The sequence below is a fragment of the Spea bombifrons genome, chromosome 12 (genome assembly GCF_027358695.1).
Source record: "Spea bombifrons isolate aSpeBom1 chromosome 12, aSpeBom1.2.pri, whole genome shotgun sequence".
NCBI lineage: Eukaryota > Metazoa > Chordata > Amphibia > Anura > Pelobatidae > Spea > Spea bombifrons.
Window position 1 is genome coordinate 3115787 of NC_071098.1, and position 11637 is coordinate 3127423.

Consider the following 11637-nt stretch of genomic DNA (forward strand, 5'->3'; position numbering starts at 1 on the left):
CCAGATCTGCCGTTCCGGTGACATCCAGCCATGTCAAGTGATGTTCTGTAGACCTGATACTGCTGATCTTCAAAGAGGTCAACAGTCCATCCCAATGAAATCCAACGGAAATTTGCAGTAGTGGAGTCTGAAAGAGAAAAGGTGGTCACTGAATGGGCCAAAAACTATTTGGATTAATTTTTCGGGGTCCTTATTGGTCCCTGCTTATTCGGTGTGGCCGAAAATTTGGGGACATTTTTAATTAGTTGCCTGGTGCCTACATTCACTCTCCCACTCTCATTCTTGTTCATTCTGTCTCTCTCTCTCATGCTCTCTAAATGTTTACCTACCTTCTCTGCCGACCACTTCCACATCTTCTTCTTCATCTTTTATCTATAAAGCCTGAATGCACAAGTCTACTATTAATTGCAGGAGACGTAACAATAATATTATTAGCAACCTCGCAGGTAATAAAGTAACGCAATGTTCCAGAGAGTCTGAAATGGTCAAAAACGCTAACATTCTAGAAATTTGTGGTACATGGTCCTATCTCCATTCACTGACCTCAAAAATATATATTCCTATTATTTTACAAACTCTGATAATCATAACTTTAACTGTAAAAACTTTGGGGGTTACATGTAAAAAAGAGTCTTTAGTTATCACCATAGCAACCGCTTTAATAGTTCTATCATCATAGTTGCTATGGTGTGTGCTTCGGTTGTGCCAAATTATATAAAATGGTGAAGATATGACATATTTATGTCTAAATTCCCACATCGCACTGCATCCTTTTTCACACGAGATTTTTGTTGGATTCCGAACTAAGAATTTGTTTCCAATCCGGAGGTTCCGAGCGAGTTGCGGTTAATAATAATAATAATAATACTAATAATAATTGCCTTTATCAGCAGATCAGTCTGATTAAAAGGAATGCAGCAACTGGAAAGCAAATCTTTTAGCTGAACCCATGGTAACGAGTGGTTCCGTCGCGTTCTCTAGAGTTTGAGGGCTCTCGATGCAGAGTTCCTATGAGGTTGCAGAGCACCGAAAGCTCGAAAAAGCAGTAAATCCCCTGGCAATATTAAAAATCACATGAAAAAAACATTTTTTCATCATAGTTTTGTGCTGCTGCCGTTTTGCCGAAAAGGTAAAGATTTGTAATATCAGTGTATGACAAACCCCCGAGCATTTCATGGGTCCAAATCATGTTGGGTGGACGTGGCAAAAGGTGGGGAAGTATGGAGCAAGCGGTGAAAGTAGATGGCGTCCGGACCCCCACCTGCCTTACGGAAAGAGTCACCTGGGAGCACCTGCCGGAGATGCAATGGAGGTCAAAACAGACCAAACCAGGGGACTGTTTTTGGTCGGGTTGACCTCATACCTTGTTGAATATTATTTCAATAAAATATTCTCACAATGGGGGCTGGTATTAGACCGACAAATAAATGACAGAACAGACACATTTATATAAACACTTTACCTGGATCTACGGGGGCATCTGCTCCCTACCCCTGTAATGTTAGGTCAAGATTGCCTTATTCGGAGATCCGCTTTGCTATGTGGATGTATATATATATATATATATATATATATATATATATATATATATATATATAGAATAAATGTGGTCTCTGATCTCCATGGCAACCACAGAGGATGATGTTAAAATCCACACATAGATGCTGCAATACAGACATCATTCAATTCGGTGCATTTTTTATTTGGCTACCTGAGAATAAACACCAACACTCCCCGACAATAAGCAAAGTACCCCGTTAACTAAGGGGTTCCCCCTCTACCACGTGTAGTGTGGCCGGGGTAATAAACTAATTAACCTTGCTTGGGTTCTATTTCCTAACTCTGTTCCCCATCACCCGCCATCATCTTCCCAATATGGGGTTAAAATTAAGAATGAACCTCTCTCAAACACCTCTACTACCCCCAGCCTGTGCCCTCTGGCATGGGGTGGGTTAAATGTAGTAAATGCTCTAAGGGGCATAGATCCCACCTACACCCCTGCCACTATCCATAGGTAAATATACCTTAATGAGGTGACACGGAGCCCACCTGTGGCTCTCCCCTCCTCCATCCCCTACCCCCAGAAGGGGTTATGTGCAGAATATTAAATATAAAAACATGTAATTCGAGTCGTAGGGTAAAAAGGTTTTTTTACTTTTTTTTTTTTAGGGTAAAAAGTTTTTTTTAAATTTAAATAAATAAATAAATTACATTTACGTTTTTTTTGCCCAAGTAGGGCATAGGGGGCAGAATATTAAATATAAAAAAATTGTAATTCGAGTCAAAGGGTAAAAAGGATTTTTTTTTATTTTTTTTAAAAAAAAAGGATTTTTAAATTTACAATAAATAAATAAATAAATAAATAAATAACTTTTTTTACCCCAGGTAGGGCATAGGGGCAGAATACACAAGGGTTTAGTGAATGGGCGAATAGGCAGGGTGCTGCACTCCATTATCCCTGCCTAGCACTGGTCGGACAATCAGTTGTCACACAAAACATCTCTAAGTAATGTTTTTATCATTCAGGAACGTCTCTAGCGTCTCTCCTCGTTATTAGTATCAGGCAGCCTGAAGCCTTCCAAACGATCCCAACTCGCACTCCAGGCTTCCATTCCCAGGCGATCGCGATAATTCACATTTTATTCAATTATTCTTGTTGAATCTGCATTTATTTTTTCATTTTTTTTTCTTTTCAAATATGTTTTATTTTATTTTTTTTTTATTTCCCAGAAGTGCCCAGGATTCCAATTAAAATAAAATGTTTTTTTTCTCCCCTCTCTCTACTTATGAATCGTGACACAAACTCATAAATGGAAATTGCTTTTTTATTTAAATTCTGTCATTTCTATAAATTGGAAAAAATGTAAGTATAAAGACTTTACCCAAAGGTCATTTGCAACTTATTAATTTCACAAAGTCTTTCCCCCCCAATGAATTAGCAATATGCATTTTTTTTTTCCTGAAATATTGGATGAGTTTGGTATTAATTGCTTTCTTTTTGCATATAATAAAGTTTTATGTTCAGCTGACAGCAGGAAGGCAGTAATTGTTATCATGTCTAACGTGTAACACTGTAGAGAACTGGATTGTGTATTGTGATAATTGGGATAATTGTGATAATGGCCCCCTTTCTTCACTCCTTGTTAGGGAGTTGAGGAGCGTTGGGTTATGACATCATCCTTGGACTTTCTGCGTCTCAACTCAGGAGGCCGAAGAGAAATTTCCCACTCCACACTTAACCACTAATCACCTTTACACTTGGGGTGAACTCTAAGAGATTCCTGAAGAAAGAGACTGCATCCAAAAAGCTATGAGAACAACCGAGACCGGACAGCAGCTTAATAGACTGTCCTATGGAGCATCCACTCAGGAGAGTCCACTCGGGAGAGTCTCGAGCTTCAGCTCACATGTACGATTCCAGAGGGAAAAGCTCCATCAACGTGTCAGTCTAGTCCTGTCCACAAGGAGAGCCCAAGGGAACCAACAACACCAGATGTACGTTTTGGCCTCCATGGGCCTCATCGGTGGGGTTCAGTTGGTAACCCTCTAGGGACAGGGCTATAAAGCCCCTCTAAGCACACGTGCAAGGGGCAATTACTGAACACCACAGGAGCAGTTTCCCGCCCGCCCTCCCTCTTTTTGTCTTTTGCTTTGTGTTTTTGTTTTGGCTTTGTGTGTTTTTTCTTTCCCCCTTTCCCTCTTTCTTTTTGCAGGATCCGTTTTCTTTGCTGTGGCGGAGGAGTTCCCGGGAGAAGTTTGAAGGATAATGGGAGCGGCAAGTTGATGGTTTTGGTTAGAGGTTAGAGTTAATGCCCTCCCTGTACAGGATTAACCAAAGCGTTAAGGTGGAGCTCCCCTATCCGACCCGCGGTCGCTTGGGCGATTGTGGTATCCGGCGGAAGGGGTAGTGTGAAGCCATTGTTTTGTGTTTAGGTTGGGAACCCTCAGCTGTTTGTACACAGGTGTACAGAAGACTGTATAGTATTTATACAGAAGTTATTATTAAAGTGTTTTTACAATAATTTATAAGATGTTAAATAAAGTTATGTCGAGACATTTGTTAAATAAATGTCTCGGCCTTTTCTAAATCCAATCCTGCTGGTGTCTGTCTCTTATTTCGGGTTTGAGAATGGGGAACCTCCTGGGTATGGGCAGTGCAAGGGTCAAGGCTGAAATGTACATTGGAGGTTGTTGGTTCTTCTCAATAAATGTATGGCCATAAGAAGACTCCATTCTATTAAAGGTTAGGTGGGTGAGGCATATATTACTCCTTTCTTATCATGGAAGTCCAGCCAATTTATGTTATCTACGTAATATGTTTATTTTGCACACCTTTGACGTAGAAGAGCTTGTGTCCTTTGGGCAAAGCATGGCGGTAAAGCCTCATGTTTATTTAATGTATATGTTTGCAGGTTCGGATTTCCGCGCTGGGAATTTGTTCTTCTTTGTAATTAATTCATGGCCGGGATAGACGGAGCGTCAGCAGCTACAACAATGTCGTGGAATAACGAGCTTTTCCGAACCCAGATGGGGGTATCTTGCCAGGTCTCGTCGAACGCAGCCATTGAAGTTGCTCGATAGTATTCCAGCGGTATAATCACCGGCGGTGTTCTTTCAGTGACTTGCACTCGTAACGTGGCTGCGGTTTATGAAACCCTCAGCCATACGCAGCACGCACAGATGGGACACGAACGCGTCGGAGACCTATAATAAACCCAAGCAATCTCCATAAAAAAAATGTTTGTAACAAAACCTGTGATCTGCAAGCCGCAGCAAAAATATACGATGTTCGGTTTTTATTTATCAAGCTGCAGAATGCAATGTACCTGAGATCTTCATAAACCTGATATCACGCAGCCCCAGAAATTTATCATGCTTACCGACCCCGTCGTGTAATAAATTATTCTCGGTACTCAATGCTCTTGGCGTGACGCTGTCAGCAAAAACTACCCAAAAAAACTGTGAAAAGTAATTACTTTTTTTTCATTCAGATCATTGAAAATGGGTAACTCGTCTCATGGGGAGGCACATATGGCCCTAAAATGTATCTCAGAAGCAGGGGCGTGCTAAAGCGGGTGCCACGAGTGCACGGCGCCCAGACCCCAGGTAATTAAGGTGCCCCGAGGTAGCTAGGGCTCAAATAACAGGGAGGGGGAACTGAGAGTATGTGTTTGTATGTAGGTGTATGGTGTTAGTGTGTGTAAGAGGATGCTGTTAGGATGTGTGTGTGAATGTGTGGTGTTAGTGTGTGTGAGAGGTTGCTGTTAGGATGTGTGTGTGAATGTGTGGTGTTGGTGTGTGTGAGAGGATGCTGTTAGGATGTGTGTGTGAATGTATGGTGTTAGTGTGTGTAAGAGTATACTGTTAGGATGTGTGTGTGTGAATGTGTAGTGTTAGTGTGTGTGAGAGGTTACTTATACCAAAAGCCCCCATTCACAAATTTGCAGAATTTTAACTAAAGCCACAATTTTCAGAACCCTCCGAGAAATCTCTAAACTGGTGGTTCCCTGACTCCACTACTGCTATCAATCTCAGTGGACAGAACCTCGACAAAAACAAGTTCATCTATGAAGTGAGAAGCCATTGTTCTTGAACTTTGTATGTTTTGTTTCTAAATTTGTCTGCGGTTAACACAATTTGGTGAATTAACAAAGGTTAAAAAATGTTATGTGTTGAGCCGTGTCCTTTTCTTTAATCCATCTTCTTTCGAAGAATCTATCTATTTTAGCTTTTTCCCTACAAATATATATATTTTTGAAAGTACTTCTTTGTTCCAAAGACTTTCACCTCCTATTGAATTAAATGCCCTTCCGATGATGTAATCATGTTGCTGTTCCTAATTCCTTTCATTCCTGCACTTTATGGCGAGTTCGGTTTTCTACAGTTGCCTAGAATTTAATGAAAATGTTATCGACAATACCTACTTTATTCAGGCATAAGCTTTGACATTTACCGATCTCCACTGTTCTACGACTGTCAACCCCATTACATGTAAAAAAATATATATATCAACATTTCTTTTAATAATACAATATTTTGAATGCCAACTGAGTTAGTGAAGGACAAGGTTACTCTCAAACACCCACATTGCGAAATAAAAACTCTCAATAAAGTGCGGATTTGTGCGGAAAGCAAAATTGTTATGGTTTGCTTTTTTTTCTTAGGGGGAGTGGGGGCGGCTCTATGAGTCTGGAAATAAGAGAGAAAACCTTACAAATCTCTCTGAATATTATCACTGATATCAGATTAAAGATTAAAAATCCTTCTAGTTTTTGCCCCATAATAAAGCCATCTGTATGGGTTCTTCCTCCGTCTTAATCACCCAAAGAGACTCTCTGTCTAATGAAAGTCTATGGAGGAACGGACTTAATTAGCATTGCCATAAAGCATCAGCTGTATACAGTGCAGGGGGTTATTACTGTATACAGTGCTGGGGGGTTATATTACTGTATACAGTGCTGGGGGTTATTACTGTATACAGCGCTGGGGGTTATATTACTGTATACAGAGCTGGGGGGTTATTACTGTATACAGCACTGGAGGTTTTATTACTGTATACAGTGCTGGGGGTTATATTACTGTATACAGCGCTAGGGGGTTATATTACTGTATACAGCACTGGAGGTTATATTACTGTATACAGTGCTGGGGGTTATATTACTGTATACAGCGCTGGGGGTTATATTACTGTATACAGCGCTAGGGGGTTATATTACTGTATACAGCACTGGGGGTTATATTACTGTATACAGTGCTGGGGGTTATATTACTGTATACAGCGCTGGGGGTTATATTACTGTATACAGCGCTGGGGTTATATTACTGTATACAGCGCTGGGGGTTATATTACTGTATACAGCGCTGGGGGTTATATCACTGTATACAGCGCTGGGGGTTATATTACTGTATACAGCGCTGGGGGTTATATTACTGTATACAGCGGGGGGTTATATTACTGTATACAGCGCTGGGGGGTTATATTACTGTATACAGCGCGGGGGGTTATATTACTGTATACAGCGCTGGGGGTTATATTACTGTATACAGCGCTGGGGTTATATTACTGTATACAGCGCTGGGGGTTATATTACTGTATACAGCGCTGGGGGTTATACTTAATTAGCATTGCCATAAAGCATCAGCTGTATACAGTGCAGGGGGTTATTACTGTATACAGTGCTGGGGGGTTATATTACTGTATACAGTGCTGGGGGTTATTACTGTATACAGCGCTGGGGGTTATATTACTGTATACAGAGCTGGGGGGTTATTACTGTATACAGTGCTGGGGGTTATATTACTGTATACAGTGCTGGGGGTTATATTACTGTATACAGCGCTAGGGGGTTATATTACTGTATACAGCACTGGAGGTTATATTACTGTATACAGTGCTGGGGGTTATATTACTGTATACAGCGCTGGGGGTTATATTACTGTATACAGCGCTAGGGGGTTATATTACTGTATACAGCACTGGGGGTTATATTACTGTATACAGTGCTGGGGGTTATATTACTGTATACAGCGCTGGGGGTTATATTACTGTATACAGCGCTGGGGTTATATTACTGTATACAGCGCTGGGGGTTATATTACTGTATACAGCGCTGGGGGTTATATCACTGTATACAGCGCTGGGGGTTATATTACTGTATACAGCGGGGGGTTATATTACTGTATACAGCGCTGGGGGGTTATATTACTGTATACAGCGCGGGGGGTTATATTACTGTATACAGCGCTGGGGGTTATATTACTGTATACAGCGCTGGGGGTTATATTACTGTATACAGCGCTGGGGGTTATATTACTGTATACAGTGCTGGGGGTTATATTACTGTATACAGTGCTGGGGGTTATATTACTGTATACAGCGCTGGGGGTTATATTACTGTATACAGCGCTGGGGGTTATATTACTGTATACAGCGCTGGGGGTTATATTACTGTATACAGCGCTGGGGGTTATATTACTGTATACAGTGCTGGGGGTTATTACTGTATACAGCGCTGGGGGGTTATATTACTGTGTACAGTGCTGGGGGTTATTACTTTATACAGCGCTGTATACTCTACATTTCATTAAAAAAAAAAATATATATATATTTTTATTATTATTTTTGAAAAACCTGAAAACCATATAAGCGCGTTTTCCGTGAGTAAAGTCGTTACCTGCCGCGATGTAAGATGGTGGGCTTTGGTAATAAAGGTTGAGTAATAACTCTGTGTACCTCCTGTTTGAATAGAAGGTGATTGGCAAACCTCAGTGTCCTCAAATCAACAGAAATCCAGGCAAATCACAATAACACTAATCCATATGTTTTTTTCTCACACACAATGATGTCATTTATTTTTTTTACAACCAGGTTTTATTAAAATTGGTTATTCGTCTTTGTTCAGTTCAAATATCTTTGAAACTTTTTTAATTTATTTATTATTATTTTTTTATATATTTTTATTTTTTCTCGGCAGTCTTTGTATCAGTTTGTGGCGATAAAAAAAAAAAAGTTTTATTCATAAAAATTCTTCCATTATGACTCTTAACGGCTGTGTCCATAACTCGTCTTTATGTTGTAACGACCAGCACTATAATTTTCGGCTGGGATTTATAAGCCGTTTGATTGCAGAACGACCCTTTACAGAAAAAAACGAGCTGCCAAATTTTACGGCCTTCACATGCGGCTGATTCGAACAAAAAAATAAAAAATAAAACAATTTTGGCAACTCTTTTGGATACAAAGTAGCAGCAGGTGTGCGCTCCACGTTTAGACGTAAACAGTGGCACTTGAGCCAAAAAAATCTGCCCCAGCAGGGCTTACGCTGGCAAACGTCCTGGTGCCGGGCAACTAAAAATTGGCATCGGGGGGGAATACGTGATTTTACCGATGCCACGTTTTTGCTCTAATGCTCTGTAGTGGGGTATCTGCCATCTAGTCGCCCGTTTCTCCTCGTGTAAAGACTCAAGCCTTAATCAGTCGTTGGTCTCGTCTTAGACTCAGGAGCCATATGTCTATCCCATGCATGTTTAATACCCTCACTGTATTACCCTCTACCACCTCTGCTGGGTGGCTGCTCCACTTACCCACCACCCTCTCAACAAAGTGAAAAATCCAGAATTCTGCTTCACCTGCGGATTGAGCTGTTTTCTCTAAATACTGCAGTTTTTGACCTTGCTGGTTACCGGCCAGTAACATTTAAATCAATCACAGCTAGTGGCAGGGCTCTACGCCCGGGGGTATAAAGCGACCTCGTAGAGTTTTTTTTTTAATATATATATATATACTCCAAGGACGCAGCGGACGGCCGTGGCTTTTCCTCTCTCTGAAGCAAAAGTTTCATGAATTTTATGTCAGGAGGCTGCGAGTAAAATACTGCGGCGCCGGTCGCCTTGAACTGAAAATGAGAGGTCATAAACGTGGCGGGTTCATTAACTGGAGAACACATTCTGTGCCTTACCTACGAGATCCTACCGAGAGGCGAAATAACCGTTCTTTATTGCTTTGATCTTCATGGGTGAGAGAGACGTTCCGTGCGCGCGCCGAGTCCTCGCGAGTCTCTTCCTGGTGGAACCCGGGCGACCGTTATTAATCTCTTCCAAGCAGAAGACGGAATGGAGTATTTCAGCTTCGTGACCGCTTTTTATCTCTCGCTCTGATTACCCCTTCAAATGCTTTTCAGACTGTTTTTATTTCCGAGCTCCAAATAATGTAGGAGCAGAAAATTGTTAATTGAATTTATTGTCCTTGAAAGTTTTTTTTTTAATATATATTCGGGCCGACATGAATTGTTTTTTTAATATTTTCCTCGCGGGAGGAAAATAGAAGGGATTTAAACCGGTTTCGTGGGTTTTAAATCATGTGAAAAATATATGATAATGAAATAATAATAATAATTAGTAGTAGTAGTAGTATTATCATTATTATTATTATTATTATTATTATTATTATTATTATTATTATTATTATTAGTCTGGTTGGTCTGGAATTGGAAATGGTGATGTATAATAAGAGAGGAATGTTTTAAGTTTTTTATATGTATTTGCACGAATTGCATGAATTGTATTTAATATTTTCCTAGCGGGATGAAAAGAGAAGGGATTTAAACTGGTTTTGTGGGTTTTAAATCATAATGTAAAACATATAATAATAATTATAATAATAATAATAATAATAATAAAAATAATAATATTTATGTCCTTTAAAGGTTTAAAAAGCAATTTTCAAAAACAACTTAACTACCCCCCACCCTCTAAGACCCCCAAGTAAAAGGGTGGAGGAAGAAGGGATGGAGGGAGAAGGGATGGAGGGAGAAGGGATGAAGGGGTGGGGGGAGAAGGGATGAAGGGAGAAGGGATGAAGGGGTGGAGGGAGAAGGGATGAAGGGGTAGAAGGAGGAGGGAGAAGGGATGAAGGGAGAAGGGATGAAGGGGTGGAGGGAGAAGGGATGAAGGGATAAAGGGATGGAGGGAGAAGGGATGAAGGGATGGAGGGAGAAAGGGTGGAAGGGAGAAGGGATGAAGGGGTGGGGGGAGAAGGGATGAAGGGAGAAGGGATGAAGGGAGAAGGGATGAAGGGGTGGAGGGAGAAGGGATGAAGGGGTAGAAGGAGGAGGGAGAAGGGATGAAGGGAGAAGGGATGAAGGGGTGGAGGGAGAAGGGATGAAGGGATAAAGGGATGGAGGGAGAAGGGATGAAGGGATGGAGGGAGAAAGGGTGGAAGGGATGACTTGCTGACTTGTACTCTACGCCCGTTGAGTTGGGCACCAGATTTGGCAGTGAAGGTGGCCGTTGCTTTGCGTTGAAGTTTAATGTATTGAGAATTCAGTCGGCTCTCCCTCTCCTATGAAGTTAAATTTGGTGAATTTGAGGCTTTTTTTAGCATGGCCTCCGCTTTTACGAATCAGGGAGCTGCTGTGCTTGGTGTAGAAGCTTGACGGGGACTAAATTGAGTCAACCTGACAGATATAATTAGCTGGCTTTAGTGACTCTGAGGGTTGCTCAGGTTAAGCCAACTCACTTGAGTGGTCCTCAACAACTAGATCTGACAGCCAACTCAGTTCATCACGACATCTGTAGAATAGACTCGATTGTTGCTATGCATTGTCCCCTATAGGATGTTTGTGAAGCCATCGAGATTATGATTCTACCCCCTCGAGAGCTTTGGGAGTGGAGTTCGTTCCCGGGGACTGCCGTGCCGTCTCATTCTTCAGCAACGAGACCGCTTGAACGTCTCTCTCGTGAAATGTGAGCGCGTTTTTTTTTTTCTACGTGTTAGAATGATAGATTTTTCTATTTAAAAAGTGTTTTATGGGCCAGGTACCGGTTCTCATCAGTTTTAATTGTGCTTCCAGCAAGGTCTTTGAGAAAAATTCTCATTAAAACGTCTCTTCAGAACTTTCATATATCAGAATGAAAGCCCTAAACCCCGCGTTTATCATTTTTTACGACTATATATTCTATAGCGAGGCGGATATATTTTTCTTTTTAGACTTTCTGTGTAATATACCCTGCAAATAACCTACTCGCTCCGCTCTCCGGGGGCTAAAGGGGTTACTTAGTATTCTCTATGTCAAAAGAGTGACATTTTTTTTTCTGTTTTTATACACATTATCGGGGCTTTTCGGGCTGTAGAACCCT